Raw genomic sequence first — 22,973 nt, forward strand, 5'->3', positions numbered from 1 at the left:
ATGCAGACAACAGGGGGGGTGGGGGGTAATGTGGGGATAAGGACACATATGTAATAACAATCAATAAAGAGATCTAAAAAAAACTAGAAATATTTTAGTAACAGTTGTTATTTAAGAGGATATGAAATGGTTTTCAAAATATAACTTTTAAAAGATTCTACATCATGCAAATGAAACACCCAAATATAGCTTCAATGCTGTTATAATGAATAAAATGATAAACTCTCACAAAGAAATAAGATTCCTAGTCCTGAATGAAGACCTGATTATTGGTGGAAGCACAACAAAAGAATGTGCTTATGCCCTGGACATTCAGGTTTTAGCCATAACACTTTTTATAGTCTTTCTTCAAAGAAAAGAGATCCTTTTCTGGAAGCAGCCCTCTCTTCAGAGACAAATCATTCTGCTGTGTGTGTGCCAGGTTGAGGCGGGGGGAGTGGTAATGGGGAGTACAGAGGGCAAGTTCTGCACTTTCTCCCTCAAAGACTTGATTCCTCTCATTCCAGAGCCACTGTATTTCTGTCCAGCCCCTAGTACCAAGGTAAATGACTGGTACAAGCATAATGTGTTTTCCATAATGGGATTATCCCCTTGCTCATATCTTACTGTTTTACTATTAAACTTTTCTATTAAAGAAATATATTTGAATTTTATTCATATGTTTATTTGCATTTTGTTGTTCTTGAGACTGTACAGAATAATGTTGAGTTTTTCTTCTTTCACCTCCACAGGCAGAGATCTAAAATAATAAATATGTGTAATTTAGTGAGGTTCGTAAAAATGTGGGATAAAGAAGTACCTTTCAGAATAATCTCAAACCCAAAGGCATTTATCAAATAGATTCGTTTATTTATTTATTCGAAAAATACTTATGCCAGGAACTCTTTTAGAGAAATGACGCTGAATAAGATCTGGTGCTTGTCCTACACTCAAGAAATTTACCAGCTGGAAAAACAGACAAATATATAAACAATCACCTATAATACAGTGTGGTACGTGCCATCAGAGAGGCACAGACAAACCTCCCCTAATTGCAAAGTTTGACAGGCACACTGAATCCTGTGTACCATGGCTGCTAGGCAAACTGGTGGCCAGGCTGGGCTGATGACAGGTTATTTGAGCTCTTTGTACATGGAAGCTCAGTAGACACTGGTCAATGAATGATGGAGTTGGTGCTTCCATTAGGAATTGTTAATTCATAAAAACAATGTCTGTTGAGCCTGACAAAATAAAAATTATGCTTGTAAATATTCCTAGCCTAAGAGTTAAGTTGTTTTAATGTTCTGAGTGCCAAATGAGGACAGTTAAGATTGGAGGAACAGTCATCACATTAAGTTAAAAAGTACAGAGCATTCCTTTGCCTGGATGGTTAGGGCACTCACAGATGTGCCTAATGAGTTTACAGCAGCAAGAGGCAGAAGGTGTCTGGTTCTGCCAGGGACTAGCTAAAGCCCTACAATTTTCCACCCGGGAATGGGCAAAGAACATTTTCAAATTTGTACTTTTGAAATCATCTGAAGCATTTTTTAATTAGTGTTTCTATCAGGTGAAGTCCTAACCCTCAGTATCTCAGGATATGACTCTATTTAGAGACAGGGCCTTTAAAGAGGTGATTAAGTTAAAATGAGATTGTAGGGTGGAAGCCACCCAGTCTATGGTGTTTTGCAGTGCAAGCAATCTAATACAAATCCCCAGTCGCCCCAATTCTCCCAGACAACAGAGAATTCCGATTCAGCTGGGGCTGGGCAGGTACAAATTTGAATCTTTAAAAAGCACACAGGGGAATCTGGTGTCAGCACACCTAGGACTAGCCACGCTTTGAAAAATGCAAGCACAGAAGAGAACTACGTGTGTTTTGCCAGAGATCTTTGTGCAGCACACCTTCATCTGTCACCACATGTGACCCCAACTGCTGCTGCTGCCTTGATTTGAAGAGGTTTGGGACCAAAGATGTTTACTCAGATCTGACCCTTGTCATCACACAGATGGAGCAGCGTGAAGCCTACGGGGCCCCTGCCTATTGGATCGGGCATCCTGAGTACTCTCACACTAGGACCCTGGGAGCCAAAGCTCACTTACTGCTCCAAAGTCATCTCCACGTGGTTGTGCCTCCCTCTCGGGGCTCCTTTCAGTTCTCTAACTCTGGGTTGTAGTTAGTTCATTAAGCATTGCTGGGGGCGGGAAATCACTTCCATTGCCCTGAAAGTGTCTGCCGCAATAGTTCTCTTAAGGGATTATACCAGTAGTCTGAGTCTGGGGTTGGGGGTAAGAAAAGTCATCGAATACTCCTACCCAGAAACCCAACCAAAGGAAGTTCCCCAGGGAAGGAAAAAATGTCTCATGCAAAGGTGGATGTGGCTAGTTCAAGAAGCTTCGGCTGTGGCTGCAGCAGAAATGCCCCAGGTACAGCTTCCTGAGAGGGAGGTGGGGACCAGACAACACAGGGGCCTTTTCATGAAATCATCTGGTTCATGGGAAAAAGATCAGTGCACTGTTGGGGCTCCAGTAGAATAACTAGACATAGAAGAGTGAGTAAATTTTAAATTCTTCATTGTAGGTGGTGATAGACTCTGGCTCGTTGATATGGCTGGCTATTGTTTAGCACAAAAACAGTATTTGAAATTATCCCTAAAGCAAGACAGGTTTGTCTTTCTTTAGCTATCCACAAGAGGATATTTTTTAATTGTATCAGATGTCACAAGGATCATATCCTTTTATCCACCATCCAAATAGAATATTATTTTTTCAAGCAAATTTAACAACTGGAAAATTTTTATATATTCAGGGCTGCAATTTATCTGAAATAGCAATAACAAAAATGGATAAGTTCTATAGAGGGCTTTTCTGAGCCAGGCCTTTACTGTATAAAAGACTTGTCAGAACATGCCTGGCTCATCTCCCTCTAGAAGATGAAAATGATGTCTAATCCTGGAATAGTAACTGTTCCAGGGTGGACTACACCCCATCCCCAGCTCTTTTCTCTTGGAGAGCAAAACTATACATTTCCACAAAAACAACAGCCAGTTAGCAGGCACAAATGCTAAGTGGGAAATTAAGTTAGAGTGAGAAAAACAGACTACTGAAAATCAGACTATCCTGCTAAATTTCATCAAAGGAGATCCATCTATACCAATTTAAAACTAGAGGTCCAGTGCACAAAATTTGTGCACAACATGGTCCCTAGGCCTGGCTGACAATCAGGGCCGATCTGTGAGGCAACCAGCAGGGCAATCAGGGGGCCCCGATGGCACCCACCTTGGCTGGCCTGGCACCGCCCGCTCACTGGCTCCAGCCTCCACCGCCGCCACCAGTCGCCTCCCTCTGCAGGGTGATCCGGGGGGCGGAAGGGGGGCATCATTGCCTGCTCACCTACCAGTTCTACCACCCATTGCCACCCGCTCATTGGCTGGCCTCACCACCGGTCACCTTCCTCTGTTGGGCAACTAGCGGTATGATCAGGGGGCCCCTGCTGGCACCCGCCTTGGCTGGCCTGGGGCCTGCGGGCAGCTCCTGCATTGAGCATGTGTCCCCTGGTGGTCAATGCATGTCATAGCGACCGGTTGTTCTACCAGTCATTCTGCCGTTTGGTCGATTTGCATATTAGGCTTTTATTATATTGAATGGTTTCCAGGAGCTGACTGATGACACATTTCAGCAAAAAACTAATGACTAAAATAGCAACAGGAAATACATGTATTCCCTGCATTGAAATGTGCTTCTAATTGAGGTCTCTATCCATACCCTCCTTTACAGAAGAAATAAATAGCTCTTTTCTGCTGCACAAGAATGACTACATTTTGTGATGAATTCACTGGCTGGCTGGCTCCTTCACTTAATGATAGAGACCCAGGTGAGCTGGAGGGGAAGAGAAGTCAGAACTGTCACTATGTGAGTGGGAAATCCCACCACTAATTTGTTTTTTCATGGATGTCAGCTCCATATTAAAATGCATCAGGTATATGTTTGTTAAGTGTATTAAGTCAACTCCTACAATACTTCTCCCTCCCCCTCTGGTTCTACATTCCAAAGATTGCTTTATCAATATAATTAGTAGTTTCTTTTTACAATTATATGTTCTTTGATGCTTTAACATCCACAGCATAAATAATAATGTTAGAAATAAGTGATTATGCAGGTGTGACCCTGATTGGGAGATTTTGAAAATATCTGCATATTCTATTTTAGAAACAACCATCTCACAGAGTATATTTTCAGTTTTCTTTGCACATTGCCCAAATTATACTACCTATGGCTTTGGGATCAGGACTCTGAAATCAATGTGTAGTTCTGCCCCTGACTTTCTACATAACCTTGACAAAGACATTTCCAGGTGTTGGCTCAGTTCCTCTATCTGTAACACAGGGATAAAAATATTGACTTTACCAATAGGGCTGTGGTTCAGATTAGTTATCCCAGCTTTGCAAACTGCTCTCAAAAATCATCCAGCTGCAAAAATCGCAGACAAGCAAAGATGTGCTTATTCTGCTCACCCTTCGCAATACCATCCTTTCCCACTCAAATCATTCATTCCCTGCTCCCACATACTAGATTCTCTCAGATGAGGAAATGGCCTAATGGTACAAGTCATCAGGCACCTATTCTGAAATAACGCCATGAAATGCAAGGTAATACATACATTAATAAATAAAATAAAGTTTGAATTAGATTTTTATACTAATGGCCTATTTTTTTATTAAGACTACACTGAGGTTTTTAAACTTCTGATTTCTGCGTTGCACTGATATTTTCATCATATATCATTAATGTTTTCTAAGTGTCAACTAGGTGCCTGGCACTACACTAAGCTTTTTAAACATGTGTTACCTCACTTAATCCTCACAACAATTCAGTGAGTAAAGTATTGTCATTATTATCCCCATATTACTGCTAAGGTATTTGAGGCTTACAGGGGTCAAATATGGAAGTCACATGACTTGTGGGAGCTAAAACTAGAGCTCAAAATTGGTTCTGACTCCAGAGGCTCAGCTTTTAGTGGCTTTGCTATATTCCCACTCATCTTTTGTTTTTTTAATCATTACCTGAGGATATTTTTTCCATTGATTTTGAGAGAGAGAGTGGAGGAGAGAGTGGAGCGGGGAGAGAGAGAGAGAAACATTCATGTGAGAGAGACACATCGATTGGTTGCCTCTTGCTGGGACAAACATACAATCCAACTGGAAATCAAACATACAACCAAAGCCGGAAATCAAACCCAAGACCTTTAGATCCTTGGACTGATGCTCTAACCACTAAGAAAACCAGCCAGGACCCCACTAATCTTCATGACTAAATTACTCAGCAACCAAAACTGGTGTTAAAATTTAATGTAATTATGGAAAGGAAGAAGACATCAAGAAGATGATATTGTTGCAGGTGTAAAAAATGCCGAAAATTAAAGCAGCTCTTTTATGAAAAGGTCAAATAAGCTGAAAGGAAGAAAGTCAACCTTAGAACAGAATATAGCTGATTTTTCCAATCAAACAGTAGCAGTATGAATATAATACACTTTTACATTGAATATATCTGACATATTACTTTTTTCAAGCCCACTGTCATTTAAAAATTAATTAATGCTTTTAAAATAAAATTTAAATCTGTATAGGGTGTTTAAAAAGATATTGCATTAAGTTGAACATTAAAGTAAATGAATTCTAAGTTTCCTTCTATTTCAAAAGTTCAATGATTCTCTGAATGGTGAAATATAAATGAACAGCACTATTCTCTGCATATACTGTATGAGGTCACTTTCACATTTCACATGGGAGCTTTTTAAAACTTTCTCACTCCCCGTTTGTCTCCCATAGTCACTCAGAAATACTTTTCTCACCAGTTAAGGTTCTTTTGTACTTAGATGAACAGATAATTTGTCATCCACACCAGGACATTTTTGATACTGAAAGAGGGCCCTAAATTTTTAAATTATATATTGCTCAGGAAATCATGTATTTCTTGACTCTAAGTTGTTTTTTTATTATATTGATGGATTTATAAATAGTTCTACTTAGTATCTATTTTAAAAATTAAAATTCTTTGTAAAAATAAAAAGACTTATATCCGTGCATAAAGTAATATTACCAAAACTTCTTTAAATTATCTAAATATTTAAAATAACATAAGCAGAATAATCAACCAGTGTGTGAAATATAGCTGTTGCAAATACTGTATTACTAGTTTTTAAAAATTCAATATGCTATTTCTTTTTTGTGTGAGAGTAGTCAAATTTATTTATTTATATTTATTAAATAGGTTTCAGTTGTATGACATTATAATTCAATATCTGTATCCACTACAAAGTGATCTAGTTACTATCCATGATCATACAATTGACGCCCTTTGCCCCTTTTGTCCACTCACCTGGTAACCACTTATCAGTTCTCTGTATCTACAACTTTGTTTTCATCTTCCTATTCATTTTTTTACTTGCTTATTTTTTAGGTTCCATAAATGAGTGAAATCTATATATATAAAAGACTAAAATGCTAAGCATCCCTCTAACTGTCCAACCGGTTGCTATGACACGCACTGACCACTCGAGGGCAGCTGCTCAATGCAGGAGCTGCCGTAACAAGCACTGGCCGTTTACAAAGAAACAGCACCACAGACCTGGCACCGACAAACACATACTCAATTTGCCCCAAATGTGACACAGGTCCAGCTACCACCCTGGAGTGACAGCTCACCAATTTGCAGGCAACACTGCCTGGACCCCATGGCGCAAAATGTGGCCCACAGCCCAGCCCAGCCCAGCCCAGAAACAGTGGCTATAGGTGCCGGGTAATGGCATCATGTAGTGACACCAGGCTTCCTCTCGCTAGTGACAGGGGATATCAACATCATTAAAATGTCCATACTACCCAAAGCAATCTATAGATTCACTGGACTCCCCATTAAAATACCAATGGCATATTTCACAGACTTAGAATGAACTCACCAAAAATTCATCTGGAATAAAAAAAAGACACCGAATAGCTGCAGCAATCCTGAGAAAGAAGAACAAAGTAGGTGGGATCTCAATACCAAATATCAAGCTGTATTACAAAGCCACTGTTCTCAAAACTGCCAGGTACTGGCACAAAAACAGACATACAGACCAATGGAATAGAATAGAGAACCCAGAAAACGACCCAAACCAATATGCTCAATAAATATTTGATAAAGGGAGCAAGAACATACAATGGAGTCAAGACAGTCTCTTCAATAAATGGTGCTGGGAAAATTGGACAGATACATGCAAAAAACTGACAGTAGACCACCAACTTACACCATACACAAAAATAAACTCAAAATGGATAAAGGACTTACACGTAAGAGGGGAAACCATAAAAATCTTAGAGGAATCCACAGGCAGCAAAATCTAAGACACTTGCCAAGGCAGTATCATCACCAATACAGCTCCTCGGGCAACGGAAATTAAGGAGAAAATAAACAAATGGGACTACATAAAAATTAAAAGCTTCTGCACAGCAAAAGAAACCATCAACAAAACAATAAGAAAGCGCACTGCATGGGAGAACACTTTTGCCAATGTTATCACTGATAAGGATTTAATCTCCAACATTTACAAGGAATTCATACAACTTAACAAAAGGAAGGTAAACAATCCAATTTAAAAATGGGCAAAGGACCTAAATAGACACTTCTCCAAAGAGGACATACAGAAGGCCAAGAGACATATGAAAAGATGTCAAAGTCACTAATCATCAGAGTGATATAAAATAAAACCACCATGAGATATCATCTCACACTTATCAGAATGACTATCAGTAAATCAACAAGTATATCAATTTGATAGTTTTTAATGTGAGGTTCATTAGTTACAGGAACAATTAAATTCCATTTGAGATCAGCAGGGCAATTACTGTTTTAAAGGGTAAGGAACCTCATATACACTATCCATTAAAAAAAAATGGCCAGGGGAAGAGATCAACCAAAGGACTTGTGTGCATGCATATAAGCATAAGCGATGGACACAGACACCAGGGGAGTAAGGGCATGAGTGTGGAGCGGTAGAGGGCCAATGGGGGAATAAGGACACATATGTAATACCTTAATCAATAAAGAAAATAAAAGATAAACAAATAAATAAATAAATGGCACTACAGACCTGGCGCCCATAAAGCAATACTTGGCTTCTCCCAAGTGGGACACAGGCCCCAATCCCACTCCGGTGTGATACTCCACCAAATAGCAACCAAAACTGCCAAAACCCCATGGCGCAAAATGCAGCCCACAACCCAGCCCAGAAACGGTGGGTGTGGGTGCCAGGTAATGATGTCAGGTAGCAAAACCTGGCTTCCTCTCCCTAGTGCAGTGATGGCGAACCTATGACACACGTGTCAGAGGTGACACAGGAACTCATTTTTTTGGTTGATTTTTCTTTGTTAAATTGCATTTAAATATATAAAATAAATATCAAAAATATGTCTTTGTGTTACTATGGTTGCAAATATCAAAAAATTTCTATATGTGACACGGCACCAGAGTTAAGTTAGGGTTTTTCAAAATGCTGACATGCCGAGCTCAAAAGGTTCGCCATCACTGCCCTAGTGACTAGCTTCCTTGGAGTTTCTTCAGCCCAGGTACACGACTTGCTTTATAGCCAGGTGGAAACATTTTACAGTTTAACCAAGTGTTTGTGATGCATTTTCCTTTGCCTCATCTCATTTGATCTTCACAGAAGTCCTGGAGTAGGTATAGAAGAATCAGTAGAATCCTATTTTCTTTTCATTTGCAAGATGCAAATAGTGACATTAAAATATTTCTTCTAATTAATTTCCTTTCCATGTGCATGAATCCATGCACTGGGACACTAGTATTTTTACTAACTATAGGGCTATTGCCAAAGGCCTGGCTGTTTGGTCTGCCACTTGAAAAGCTACAAACTGACCAATTAAAGAAAATCCTATTTTCCATTCCAATTAAATAGGCAATTGTGTCATTACCATTTATGAAATAGTCCATCCTTCTCCCACTATACTGAGTCTTCGCTCACAAAACAAAATTCTCACATACCCTGAGATTTAGAACTATTTTTCTCTCCCTATGTCCACATTTATGTTGAATAGCTGGTAAAAAAATTTCCCCATCACTTTTCATCCATTCCATCTTTTTATTTTTCTGGCTATTTTGAGGTATCTATTCTTTTATCTGAACTTTAACTTAATTTTATCTAATGTCCTAAAAATGTTGTTAGTGGAATTTTACTAAAAATGATATTAATTTTAGAGAATTGAGATGATAAATAGTCTTTCCATTTGAGATGTTTTTCCATTTGTTCAAGTCTTTTTTTGTGTGCCTTTAAGGTATTTTCTTTATATTTATGCTTTTATCAAATTTTGCCAGTTTTTTAAAAATTTGTTTTCTTCATGTGAATATGTGTGAGACTGTTGTGAGTGAAACATTTCCCCCTATTTTCATTTCTAGGTCTTTATTGCAAGAGTAGGAAAAAAACAACAACACAATTTGCTTACCTTTTGCCCAGCTACCTTATCAGATTTCCTTATTCTGTGGTTTTTTACTAGATGCTCTTTAGTTTTCAAGGAATACAATCAACAAAATGTTCATTTATCTCTTCTTTTCCAGCATCAATGTTTCTTCCACTTTCTTATTGCATCGCAGTTGCTAATTACTCCAAAAAATAGTATGATAGTAACAATGAATAGTAACAACAGTAGCAGGAATCTGGTTAGTTACAGACTGTACAGCACAGTGTTAAGGGCACGACTGCATAATCACAAGTTCACCTCTTGCTGCTGTGTGTTAGGGAAGTTTAACCTCCTTATGCCTCAGTTTTCCCATCTTTAACATGGGGATTATAATAGTATCTATCATATATGATTTTTCCGAGAATTGTTATATGTTAAATGCCTAGAACAGTCATTGCACATAGTAAGCACCAAAAAAGTGTTAGCTATTATTTTTTTTTATTTAATTAAAAGTTTTAGTGTTGTGCTGTTCAGAATGGTATTTGCTGTAGGGATGGTAAAACATGATAGAACTTTTATCAAAATTTTTTATTGATTTCAGAGAAGAAGGGAGAGGGAGAGGAGGAGGGATAGTTGAAATAACTGAAAATATACTTTCTTTAAAGGTTAGATAAAACTTGGCCGAGAGCCCATCTGGCCCTGGTGTCTACCTGAATGGTATAACTTTATTCACCTTTTCAATCTTGTCTTTGTAATTGGTCTATTCAAGAGTCTTACATCTTCTAAGGTCAAATTTGGTATTTTATCTTTTGCTAGAAAATTATCCATCTCCTCCAGGTTTCCAAATCTGTTATCAAAATATATGTACAGTTTTTTATAATTATTTTTAATCTCTCCTATTATCTGTACTTATGTCTACTTCCTTATTCCTAATCATATATATATATATATATATATTTTTTTTTTTCCTCTCTCTTTTTAAAAATCAGGCATATCTGTTTTACTGGTCTTACCTAAAAACCACCTTTTAGACTTATTTTTTCCTTTGACTATAGCGTTTTGTTTTTTACTTAATTAAATACAGTTCATCTTTTTAAATTTCTTCTATTTTCTTTTGGTATTCCTTTTCTAATTTCTTAAAATGATGCTTGGTTCCTTTATTTTCTATTTTTTGTCAACATGGAAAGCATTTAAAACTATTGATTTTCTCCTGAGTGTAGCTTTTGCTGTGTTTTGTAGATTTGAAAATGAAATATTCTTATTCACTTGCTTCCTGGATAGCATGTAATTTTCTTTTTCATTTCCTCATTGACCCAAAGTAATATTTATAGAAGTATGTTTCTACGTGGTCAGAATTTCTATTTACCTATTTACTATTTATTTCAAATATATTAGATATACAGCCAGAATATGTGATCCATAAAGAGCTGACAACATCATTAAAAAGGTTAACATTTTCTGTGGTCCAATTCATGCTCAGTTTTTGTGAAATTTCCAGAATACAATTATTTATTCTTTTCTTGAAGAACATACAAGCTTATTTGTACCTATTAAGATTAAGTGTATTAACTATAAGATTCAATTCCTATATGCTTTTACTATTTATTCTGTGTCTACCTGAATTATTAAATTCTGAGAGAGGTCCAGCAGGTCCTTGAATAAGGTTTCATTGTAACATCCCAGCAGGGGCCACTTTTGTGTGGAATTTGCACATTCTCCCCATGCCTGCCTGAGCTGGTTTCCGCCCACATTTGAAACGTGCACATGAAGCACCTCCAGTTAGCAGGTATCTGAAAAATTGAGCCTTTAGCTTTATAGTATCCAAAATGGAGAAAGGCAAATGAAAAGAACGGGCATGTCTAAACTGTCCCAGTCTGAGTGAGGTGGGTATATGTGAGTAGCCCTGAGATGGAAGGCCATCCTGTCTAGGGTTAGTTCCCTCCTGGCACCCTGAGCTGCTGAAATAAGCTCCAGCCACCCATGACTCTGAACTGGAATGAGTTGGAAAATAATTATCTTACTTGTTTATATTAATCTTTCTTAAATATTCTTAAATATATGCATAGCTCACATTTATTTCAATGGCTAATATCAGAAGTGTTTGGGGGTGGGGGGATCTTTATTTATAATTTTAGTGATGTTTTATATCCAGAAATATGACATAGGAACTTAACTCTTGTTTACATCAATTAGCCTACGGTAAGATTGTTTTCATTAACTTAAATTAGCTTATGGTAAAACGGTTTCATTTCACTTTAAGTCAAGGTTTCCAAAAACCTATCAATGGTGTTAAGTGAGGGCTTACTGTATACTGAAATTGCATACACTCATATGAATGAATGACAATCACTGTATTCAGGTACACACATGTGAATTAGTAAGGATTATTTGTAGAGTGTTAAGATTGCATTCAGTAGTATGAGAAAGCCCAATAAATGGTGACTTAATTTAAAAAAAAAAGGTTTACTTTGCTTATGTAACAAAAAGGCATAGATAGGTAGGCAGGTCTAGGAAGTGAATAGGGCTCAAGGAAGCCATCAAGAAAGTAGGGCCCTTGCTCTTCTCCTCTGTTCTCCGTAGTGACGGCTGCTACGGTCCTGGGGTGGCTTCTATTGTCCAGCCACAGAAAGGCAGAAACTGAAGAGACAGCACCAACAGACTTCATTGGCCAGAACCGAGTCACACAGCCACCTCCAGTTAAAAGGGATCTGAAAAATTAAACCTTTTAGCTTTATTATGTCCAAAATGGAGAAAAGAAAATGAAAAAAATTGCAGTGGGCAACTCCTTATTAAATGTGTCATTTGTGAATATTCGCTCCATTCAGTAGGTTATCTTTTCATTCTGTTGATGATTTTCTTCACTGTGCAAAATTTTCAGTTTGATGTAGTCCCATTTGTTTATTTTTTCTTTTGTTTCCATTGCCCAAAGAGACATATCAAAAAAAAAATTTCTATGAGTTATATCAAAGAAGTTACCTCCTAATGTTTTCTTCTAGGAGTTTTATGGTTTCAGGTCTTATATTTAAGTCTTTAATCCATTTTGAGTTTACTTTTTGTAAAAATGTGGTCTCGTTTCTCTCTCTCTCTCTCTGTCTCTCTCTCTCTCTTTCTCTCTCTCTCTCTGGCATGTATCTGTCCAACACCATTTATTGAAGAGGCTATCTTTTTCCCATTGTATATTCTTGCCTTCTTTGTTGTAGACTAATTGACCATATAAGCATGGGTGTATTTCTGGGCTCTCTATTCTGTTCCATTGATCTATATGTCTACTTTTGTGAGAGAGTCAATTAATAGTATTTACACACATAAAAACTATATATATAATACATATTCAGAATTCACAGTTTTTAATATTTGCTGCCTCTTGCTTTCCTCAGTGCTGCTCCAACATCCCTTTACTCCCTCATACATATATTCCCATTTATTTAAAAAAGAATTTGCAAGGGTTAGAGTCATTAACACCTAATTTAGGATTATCTAAAGGATTGTGAAGGGGAGAGCAATAGAGAAAATTAGGTATTTCTCTCTATAAAAGCCAAGGCGACCAGAACAGCAGAACGACCGCAATGATCTGAATGACCGGTCGCTATGACAGACACTGCAGCAACCAACAGGCCTGATGGGGGCCCGGATTGCCCCCCTCCAACCTCCCGCAGCCCCTCCCCCTGGCCTTCCCTATCCCTGATCACCCCCATACCCCGATCAGGAGCAGGGCCAGCCAGCCAACCACCCGTGGCCTCTCAGATCTCTAATAAAAGAAAATAAAACGTAAGAATTTTTTATTCATGGTATTCTCTAGAATCTATGCACTGTGGACACAATATTTAAAGTAAACTAAATGTGAGTACGTTACTGCAAATTTGGATATGCAGAAATATCTTTAAAACAAATTAACACTACTGAAAGTTTTAAAGTTGCCCATGTCATTCAAATTCTTAACCCATGGAGAGTTGTTTTATATGTGATGTGTGGTACAGATGAATTTTCATGCTTTTTCCACCTGGATAACCAACTTTTTCACTCCCTGCCCAAGTGATTTTCCATGCCACCTCTATCAAATATCAAAGCCCTAAATATGCATGGGTCTTTTGTAGAATTCATATTCTATTTCATGCATCAATTTATCTCTTCTGTGTGAATAATACATCTTAATTAATATAACTCCATAAGCCTGTACATCTGAAAGAGCAACTCCTTCTTCATGTTTTTATCTTTTAAGAAGTATTTTGGCTATTTTTAACCTTCATTAAGTTACACAAGGAATCCTTTTGGGATTTTGACTGAATTTACATTAAATCTATAGATCTATGCAGGAAGAGTTAAGGTCTTTATGACACCTCTAGGAACATGGGCTACTTCTCTACTTATAGTCAGGTTTATTGCATTTTCCTGAATAAATTAAGAAAATTCCCACTTGCTATACCACTAAACACTTGCTTTTGCCTCAAACCTCAACACTTCGGTAAGTGAACTGGAGGAAAAATTTAATTACAATTTTACATGTAACCTTGTTTATTTCCAGAACCAGAAACTGTTTCAATAAATGAGAAAATGATTAAAGGCACAGAAAACAAATTAAGAACACTGTCATATCAAGTGGAAAATGGACCCTTTGGCAAATTGTTTTTATTGCTTTTTTTCTTTATTTATCTGAACATGGAGTTTTTTTAGCATTATATTGCCAAATGAAGCAGCTGAGTCTAGTTCAAGTTTATTACTAATAATATCATTCATTAATAATAAATTTATAAGTCAAATAAGTATTTCATAATATTTGCATGATCCAAACAGTGACCTAAAGCTATTTAATGAAGGATGATCTTGGGTCAACTCGCTTAAATATCAACACAGTGTTTGCCCTTATAACATAACTTCATTCTGTTACCCTGACATGTTTTTCTTACATCGATTAATGAGTTCTTCTATTTTTATCTTTTCGATGTTTAACTTGCAAAGAGAAAAAAACATCTAAGTGGATACATCTGGGTGTCAGGTAAAGAGGAGCTGCTGAACAGAGAGAAAGGGGTTTTAAGCAGATAATTAAAATTGTAGGGCATCTGTGGAAAGGTAATGGTATAACCTACAAGAACAGAAGAATTCTCCCATGAAGTGAGAAATGGGAGAGAATAAAACAGGGAGATGACTGCTTTCCAGGATACAATTATATACAAAACTTTGTTTCATGTGCCTTACACATTAATTGTCTAGCCCAGAACCGAATATTAATAATAAATTTAGATTTTCTTCTGTCTTTAACATAGACATATTCCTTCTTGCTATTACTAAGTAAACAAAGGAAAACAAGAGAGTAAATGTCGATAAAAATGTTGTTTCTTGGATTAACACTACTCTTAAACATTTCAAGGAATAGATTACAAATCATTCAGTAAACACAAGCACACACTGGAAGTCCAAAATTCTCATATCACCCTTCATCACCCACACTTACCCCTTTACACAGCTCTGTCTGCTCCCTAAACCTTAACTTCTTTGACCGCCACCCACCCACCCCCACCCCCCGCAAACTTTAATGCTGTATTCTCTGAAACTCATTCTTCTAACTCTTCTTCAGATATTAATTTCAACTCTTCATCTAACAGAAATGTAGCTAACCTCTGAATATGCTGCCTGCTCTGTAGCCCTCAGTGGCTGATATTTTTCCTTATCTCCCATGTAGCACCTCAGGCCTGGAGATAAAATTGGTGTCTCTGATCCTCACAGTAGCTTCTAGAAATGTTTGTTTTGTTCTCTCCTTCCATAAAACCCCAGATCTGCGAAACACAGTCCATCACACAGTAACCTGGAGTACCATTCTATAGTGGGGTAGATGGTGAAGCTACAGTCACCATCAACTTCTGGATCCCTTTCTCTCATTTGTAATCCATTACACCATTATTTCTGTCATTATTCTTAGTAAGATTGATATTCATGTTGATACCCATTCAATACCCTGGCCCCTCATTCACTGACTTCCTTATTTCTAACAATTTATTTTTTACCTCTCTACTTAAACAATCCAATCCCAAGGTTATATCTTAGAAAATGTCATTAACAGTTACTGAATCACTTCCAAAATCTTCATTCAAATGGCCTACTTCACACTAATTTCTATCTTTCCAGATCATGTATTTCAGTATCCCAACTCCAAAGATGTTGAGTTCATTGTCACAATTTTAAAAATTCCCTTATTCCCTTTATATTCTCACTTCTCTCAGCTTGGATTCCATAAAAACATCATTGTAATCTTTCCACTGCATGTATTCTCAACTATGGTCCCCTTATCTCTTTTACTGACACTGTTGCCAGGAAAAGAAAAAAAAAATCAGTGATAGTTAAACCCAACTCTACGCTAGTTCTACATCTGCTCTCTAACAAATAAATTTGGCTGTAGCAAAACACACAATCATTACTAAAATACTTTTCAATTCATGATCCAGATCCCAAAGTGTACTCTCAAGAGCCCAAGCAATACTGCTACATTTCCCTTGTATAACTGCTCTCTCACTTCTCAAAAGAACGCCTTTACAAATTCTCCTTTCTCTAACATCTGTCCCTACAGTCTCAAATTATTATTTCAATTCTTATTCTTTGAGAAAATAGAAGCCATCATATGATGGTAGTACCTCAGATTGCAAAATTACCAGTAACTCTTCTTGATGCTGCTGAAATATAACCAAGCTTATCTCTGTCTCTAGGCCTTCTGCCTAGGAAGCTCTTGTATCAAATTTCCACTATGACTTTCTCCTTAACATAAGTTAAGCCTCTTTGAATTGTTACTGTCTCAGAGTGATGCTCCATGACTATTCCATCAAAAGTGTGTCCGTTCATTATCTTTATTCCAGCGGTTCTCAACCTGTGGGTCACGACCCCTTTGGCGGTCAAAGGACCCTTTCTCAGTGGTCGCCTAAGACCAGAGATCCTCAAACTTTGCCCCGCGGGCCACAAGCGGCCCGCTGGGTGTTTTTGCCGCCACTGCCTGTTGCTTAGCAGCCAACTAGTGTTTTTTTAAACTATAGTCCGGCCCTCCAACGGTCTGAGGGACAGTGAACTGGCCCCCTGTTTAAAAAGTTTGAGGACCCCTGCCTAAGACCATCCTGCATATCAGATATTTACATTACGATTCATAACAGTAGCAACATTACAGTTATGAAGTAGCAACGAAAATAATTTTATGGTTGGGTCACAACATGAGGAACTGTATGTAAAGGGCCAGAAGGTTGAGAACCACTGTGTCTATTCCTATGGAACATTATTTCCTTCATAGACTTTATTACCATATAAAGTTATGGTAACAAAGTCCGTTTGTTTACTTGTTTGTTTTCTGTCTTCTCCTCTAGAATGATAGCAATAAGGGACTTGCTTATCTCTGATGCACAAAAACAGTGCTTGACATATCATTGCTCAATGCCTATTTTTGAATAAATAATGAAAAGAACATCATTAAAATGTAATGAAAGATTCTCAAAACATCTAGATTGAAAAGTCTAATAAGAGAAAATAAATATCTGAATAAATTGAGAGATATACCATATCCATGAATCAGAGGACTCTATAAAATTGTTACGATGCTTCTCCCCAGACTGATCTATAGATTCAACACAAGCCCAGTCAAAATCCATGCTAGCTTTATGTTAACCTAGAAACTGACAATCTAAATTTGAAGTTTGCATAAAAATGTAAAAGACATAAAATAGCAAAACAACCTTGAAAAAAAAGAATAAACTTGGAGAGCTTATGCAACCTTATTCCAAGGCTTGCTATAAAGCTACATTAATCAAGGCAGGGTGGTACAGATATAGGGTTAGAAAATTAGATCAACAAAATATATTAGACAGTCTAAAAAGAGACAACACACACACAATCAATTGATTTCCAACAGAGGTATTAAAATAAATCAACAAATAGAGGAAATTCTTGTCCATTATGGTGCTGGAAACACCAGTTGGAAAAAACACACCCCTATCTCAGATTGTACATAAAATTTAACCTAAATTAGAAAACAGACCTAAAATACAAATGGCAAAGCTTCTAAAAGAAAACATAAGAGACTATATTCATGGGCTTCGGGTTAGTTAAATTTCTTAGACTGGACACAGAAAGTACTAATCATAAAAAAATTGATAAAGTGAAACTAATTGAAATAAAACTCTTCATCAAAGACATTAATAAAATTAATAGGTAAGACACATACTAGGGGAATATATTCACAAAACTTATAGATGAAAAACAAATGATATCAAAATATACAAATAACTCCCTCAAATCAATAATAAAAAGACCAGTAACCCAGTTAAAAATAGGAAAAAATATTTGCACAGATGCTTCTCAAAGTATGTGGAAAAATACTCAGCATCATTATTCATCAAGAAAATGAAAATTAAAAGAACAATAATATATCACTACACATCCACCAGAATGGTTAAAATTTAAAAGACTGACAATACCAAAAGTAGCAAAGGAGAGAGAGAAACAAGAACTCTCCTACTGCTGGTAGAACTATACGATTGTGCAATGGCTTTGGGGAAAGATTTGGCAGTTTCTTACAAACTTAAACACAAAATTACCGTATGACCCTGCAATCCCACTCCTGAGCATTTACCCAGCGATATGAAGACATATGTCCACACAAAACTTGCACATGAGTGTTCACAGCAGCATTATTTATAACAGGCAAACCCAGAAACAACAGAAATATCCCCCCTCAACATCAGAAAGAATAAATAAATTGTGGCATATTCACTTAATAGAATTCTACTCACAAATAAAAAGGAATGAACAACAAATACATGCAATGAAATGAATTTATCTAAAAAAGTAATTGAGTTAAAGAAGTCAGATTTTAAGAGTACATATGGTAGGATTCAATTTATTAACTGCTCTAGTTATCTAGATCATCCACAAACTTAATGATTTAAAGACAAATATTAGGTATTTTCCACTCAAATCGGCAATTTGGGCAAAGATCAGTGGGGATAGCACATCTTAGCCCCATACAATGCCAGCTGGGCAGCTTCACTGGGACTGTCAGACCCACTTCCAAGACAGCTCATTCACAGGGCTGGCAAACTGGAGTTGGATGTTGACTGGAAACTCAGCCAGGGCTGTAGGCTGTTGGCCTCAGTTTCTTTCCACATGGATCTCTCCATGGGCTACTTGGACTCTCACAGTATGCCAGCTGGGTTCTCAGAGTGAGTAGCCCAAGATTCAGGAAACTGAAGCTCTCAGTCGCTTAAAGCATGGTACAGCATAACTTCGACTGTATTCTATTAATTAAGCTCTAACAGAATCCTCTTATCTTTAAAGTTAAGGGACATACATCCCACAGCTTGATGGACAGAGTCTCAAGAATGTGGCCATCTTTAATTTACCAGATATGCAAATACTGGAATACAGAGAGCTCATCTAAATAAATATGAATAAAAAAAGTGTTTGCCTTGGAGTAGAGAGAGTGGCAGGGATTGGGTGGCAAAGCACATAAGGGAAATATCGTTCTATATGTTGATTAGAGTGGTAGTTACAAAGATGTATACACATGTCAAAGTTTATACATTTCATTGTAAGTAAATTATACTCCAATTTGAAAAATAAATTTATTTAAAATGTTTGGATGCAGATTTCTTCTAAGCAAACATATTCACACTGACCGGAAGTTTAGGAATCAGATTATTACACTCTGAGTTCCATTAAGAAACACTTATTTCCTGTTGTTGGGTTTTTTTAATTGTTCTAGTCAAATAAATCAGAAAATATTGTCTCTTAAATCATGTTCAAAATCATTTTTAAGTCAAGCTCACAACTAAAAATTCTGAAAAAAATAAAATTAACTTATTCAGTATAAATGCTAAAATGATATGTTTATATAAACATAACATATACATGCATATATAATTTGATTATTTTACATAGATTTTGCATTCTAGGTTTGAGAAAATTGAAAAAAATTCTAGCTAAAAATCAATTCAATCAATTCCTCAAGTATAGTCTTATGGTGACATCAGATTAAGACCAATATTTTTCATCCTTTACTTGGTACTCTTGATGAGCTTTAGGCAACATGAGTTCCTCAAGGGCTTCCTAAATCACAAAACAACTATTGGACTGTTAAGTATACAGTATTCTCCCTCCCCACCTGCCCCCGTTCATGGTTTCGCTTTCTATGGTTTCATTTATCTGCAGTCAAACACAGTCTGAAAATGTTAAATGGAAAATTCCAGAAAAAACAATTGAGAAGTTTCAAATTGCACACCATTTTGAGTAGAGTGGTAAAGTCTCTCGCCATCCCCCTCAATCCTACCTGAGATGGGAGCATCCTTTTGCTCAGTGTATCCACACTGTGTATGCTACCCACCCATTAATCATTAGTAGCCTTCTTGGTTATCAGACTGGTTATTAGAGAGAGAGCACATTCACATAACTTTTATTATATTACAGTATTGTTATAATTGTTCTATTTTATTAATAGTCATTGTTGTTAATCTCTTGCTGTACTTATTTTATAAATTAAACTTTGTTATAGTTATGCGTGTAGAAGAACAAGCATAGTATATATAGGGTTTGGTACTATCCTCAGTTTCAAGCATCCACAGGAGATCTTGAAACGTATTCCCCCATGGATAAGGGGGGACTGTTGTATTTTATTACATTACTAGTGGCCTGTTGCACGAAGGGATTTGTGCAATAGGCCTTCCCTTTCCTTGGCTGCTGGCACCAGTTTTCCTCTGGCACCCGGGACCCAGGCCTTTGCTCTGGCTGGGCTCCGGCCAGAGCCCCATCCCCCCCCCGCCCCCCAGCTGTCAGGCTTTGCTGCTCCACTGATCCCAAGGCCGTGAGGCCTCACTGCTCCACTGATCCCGGGGCCTTGAGGTCTCGCTGCTCTGGCTGGCTTCAGGGCCATCAGGCTTCGCTCCACCGCTTGGAGCCTATGTATGCAAATTAACTGCCATCTTTGTTGGAGGTTAATTTGCATATCATGCTGATTAGCCAGTGGGAGGTGTAGCAAAGGTACAGTCAATTACCATGTTTGTCTATTATTAGATAGGATAATTTTTACTCATTTTTGCTTTCTATATTGTACTAAAGGCAATTCCTTAAAATTCCATTATCCATATATTCTGTATTTTAGTAATTCTGGATAAAGAAAAAATAGATCATAATAGAACTTTAAAAGTATAAACAGTATTAATGACAGACACTTCATTAAACTAGTATCTATGTTTACTAAGGATTCCAGCTGAAAGCTTTGTGCCTGGAGCTATAATCCCAGCAGTTGTCTCTTGATGAGAAAATTTTCCTCATGCAAGCCTGCCCTCCATGTAGGACATCTCAGTGGTTCAGGAATTAATGTTGATGTGTTAGTTCTCTTCCAAGTGATTCCCTTTTGAAACCATGCCTAGAACTCTATGTGGCTGTCTTCTGTCTCTCCCAGCACAGACCTTCCCACAAATCCAAGTTTCTGGCTTTTAAATGTTATAGGTGAGTTCATAATTGTCTTTGAAATTGGCAGAAAATGATACTTGGCTACCTTTCAATTCCATTCTTCCCTCTGTGTTTGCAGACACTGCTGCCCCATTTGACCAGTCTCTTTTTTATGCTGGAATCCATGTTGGCATTTGATGCTACACATATCAAAAGTATGGTGTGTGTGGGAAGGGTCAGCCACCAGTGAAAAGGACATGGCACCTCCTGCTTCTTGGGAATCCTTTTCCCCTGACTCTTAGATAGCAAGTAACTCCAGGAGCCGCCCGTGGAGGTCCAAATGCTCAGATATAGTGCTCCACCAAGTCTGACCTTTCCAAAGTTAGCTAGCCCTCAAATTAAGCTCTTTTGTCCCCTCATATCCTGATCCCAACCCCCAGGTCCTCACCATAATTAACTAAATAAATCCCTCTGAAGGAGAATGACTGATAGACTCAGACTCCACAGCTCACCGTATAGAAAGTGATGCCTCATTAATGAAAAAGTGTTGAGAGGAGATTACATATTTAGCGCAAGCCGCCTGTTCCATGCCTAATCTGGGGTCCCATCTAAGGCGGTTCCCTGTTCTGCCCCCATTCTGTTGGCTTTCCAAAAGAATAAGGTTCAGTTACTTGAAAACCCATTCAGAAACTTGCCAATCAATATTACAATAGGTTGAGAGTTAGGATATTTTTATTTGTTTGCATGAGATTATTGTGGAGTTTTAGATGAGCAGAGATACTCTGTCTGCACTGGTTCAGCCCTCCATCTTTTAAAGTATCAAAATACCTTCATGCCAGTTAGTCAATAGTCACTGCCCCAGCCCCTCTGAGGAGTTCTGTTTTTTCCAGACTCTGTCCCAAACCCCCAAAATGCCCTGAGTTTAGTCATTGAAAGGCTGACAATGGCTGGAAGGGCACAGTAGGGTGTCTCGGAACTCCTGCTCCAGCACTGTGATTGGAGTCCATTCTCATGGCACCAGTGGGTTATCATGTCATCTGATGCAATCATATAATTGTATATTTTGTTCCTGCTAATCACATGTGCATACAGAGTCAACTCTGAGTTAGCTATACCAATAGCCAATTGATCATTTAAAACAGCAAATCACATAAAATGCTCTCCCATTTTACTGCGGAATACACTGTGATTTTCAGCTAGCTCAAATCCTTAACTATGTTTTAGGCTCGTATCAAAAGTGAACAATACAAGCTAAGCTGTTATTCTTTCCCATATATTCATAATAACTACCACCCTATTTTGAGCACTGTTCTGTTACCAGTTAAATCCTCCCTCCCCCAAACCCTCTCAGTGTCCATATTTCATTGTACAGATGGGCAACTTAGTGCTCAGAGCTGTACTTAATATCACACAGCTCCCTAAGGAATATCACCAAGATGATCTTTTCGTGCCTTTCCAAAACCTGTGAGAAATAGGAGCGTGCCCATTTTATTTTAGGGAACAGATGCAGATAGGTTAAGTGGGTTGCTTAGGACGACACACCAATAAGAAACAGGTCTTAGGTAAGAATTGAGGTATAAGACTTCCATTCCAGACTCCTACTTTCTGGGAACATGAACTTGGCAATTTCAAAATTGCACTGTTTGAGAAATGCATTCTGTTCAGGCTATCTCCCCCCGGGGAAATATATTGAGCGACTTGTGGCTGCCGCAGGGGTCCTGTGTGCTTCTCTCCACCCTCCATCACCTTGGCATCAGAGCTTCATTGTCTCCACGACAGTCCGTGGGGCTGGGGGTCAACACACACACACGCACGTGCACGCACACACACACACACACACGTGTACACTGCCCCCGCCTCACTACAGATTTTGATTAGTTCAGATTTCTGAAGATCTTAGGACCTTTGCTTTTGTTTTAAGATGAAATGGTATTTTTGTTGCTGACAGCCTCCTCCAAGCAGAGAGAGGCCCACGTGTTCAGAGTTACAGCGCACTGGGACAGGAAGCCTGTTCTTACCAGTATGCACACTCTCATCCTTCCCCTTGCCTGGGCAAACAAACTAATCTAATCATGAAAGGACGTGCTAAGAAGAGAGAAAGGGGGAGAAAGTAGCTGGGGGGGGGGGGGGGGG

This window comes from Myotis davidii, unplaced genomic scaffold (assembly GCF_000327345.1).
Source record: "Myotis davidii unplaced genomic scaffold, ASM32734v1 scaffold185, whole genome shotgun sequence".
Classification (NCBI taxonomy): Eukaryota; Metazoa; Chordata; class Mammalia; order Chiroptera; family Vespertilionidae; genus Myotis; species Myotis davidii.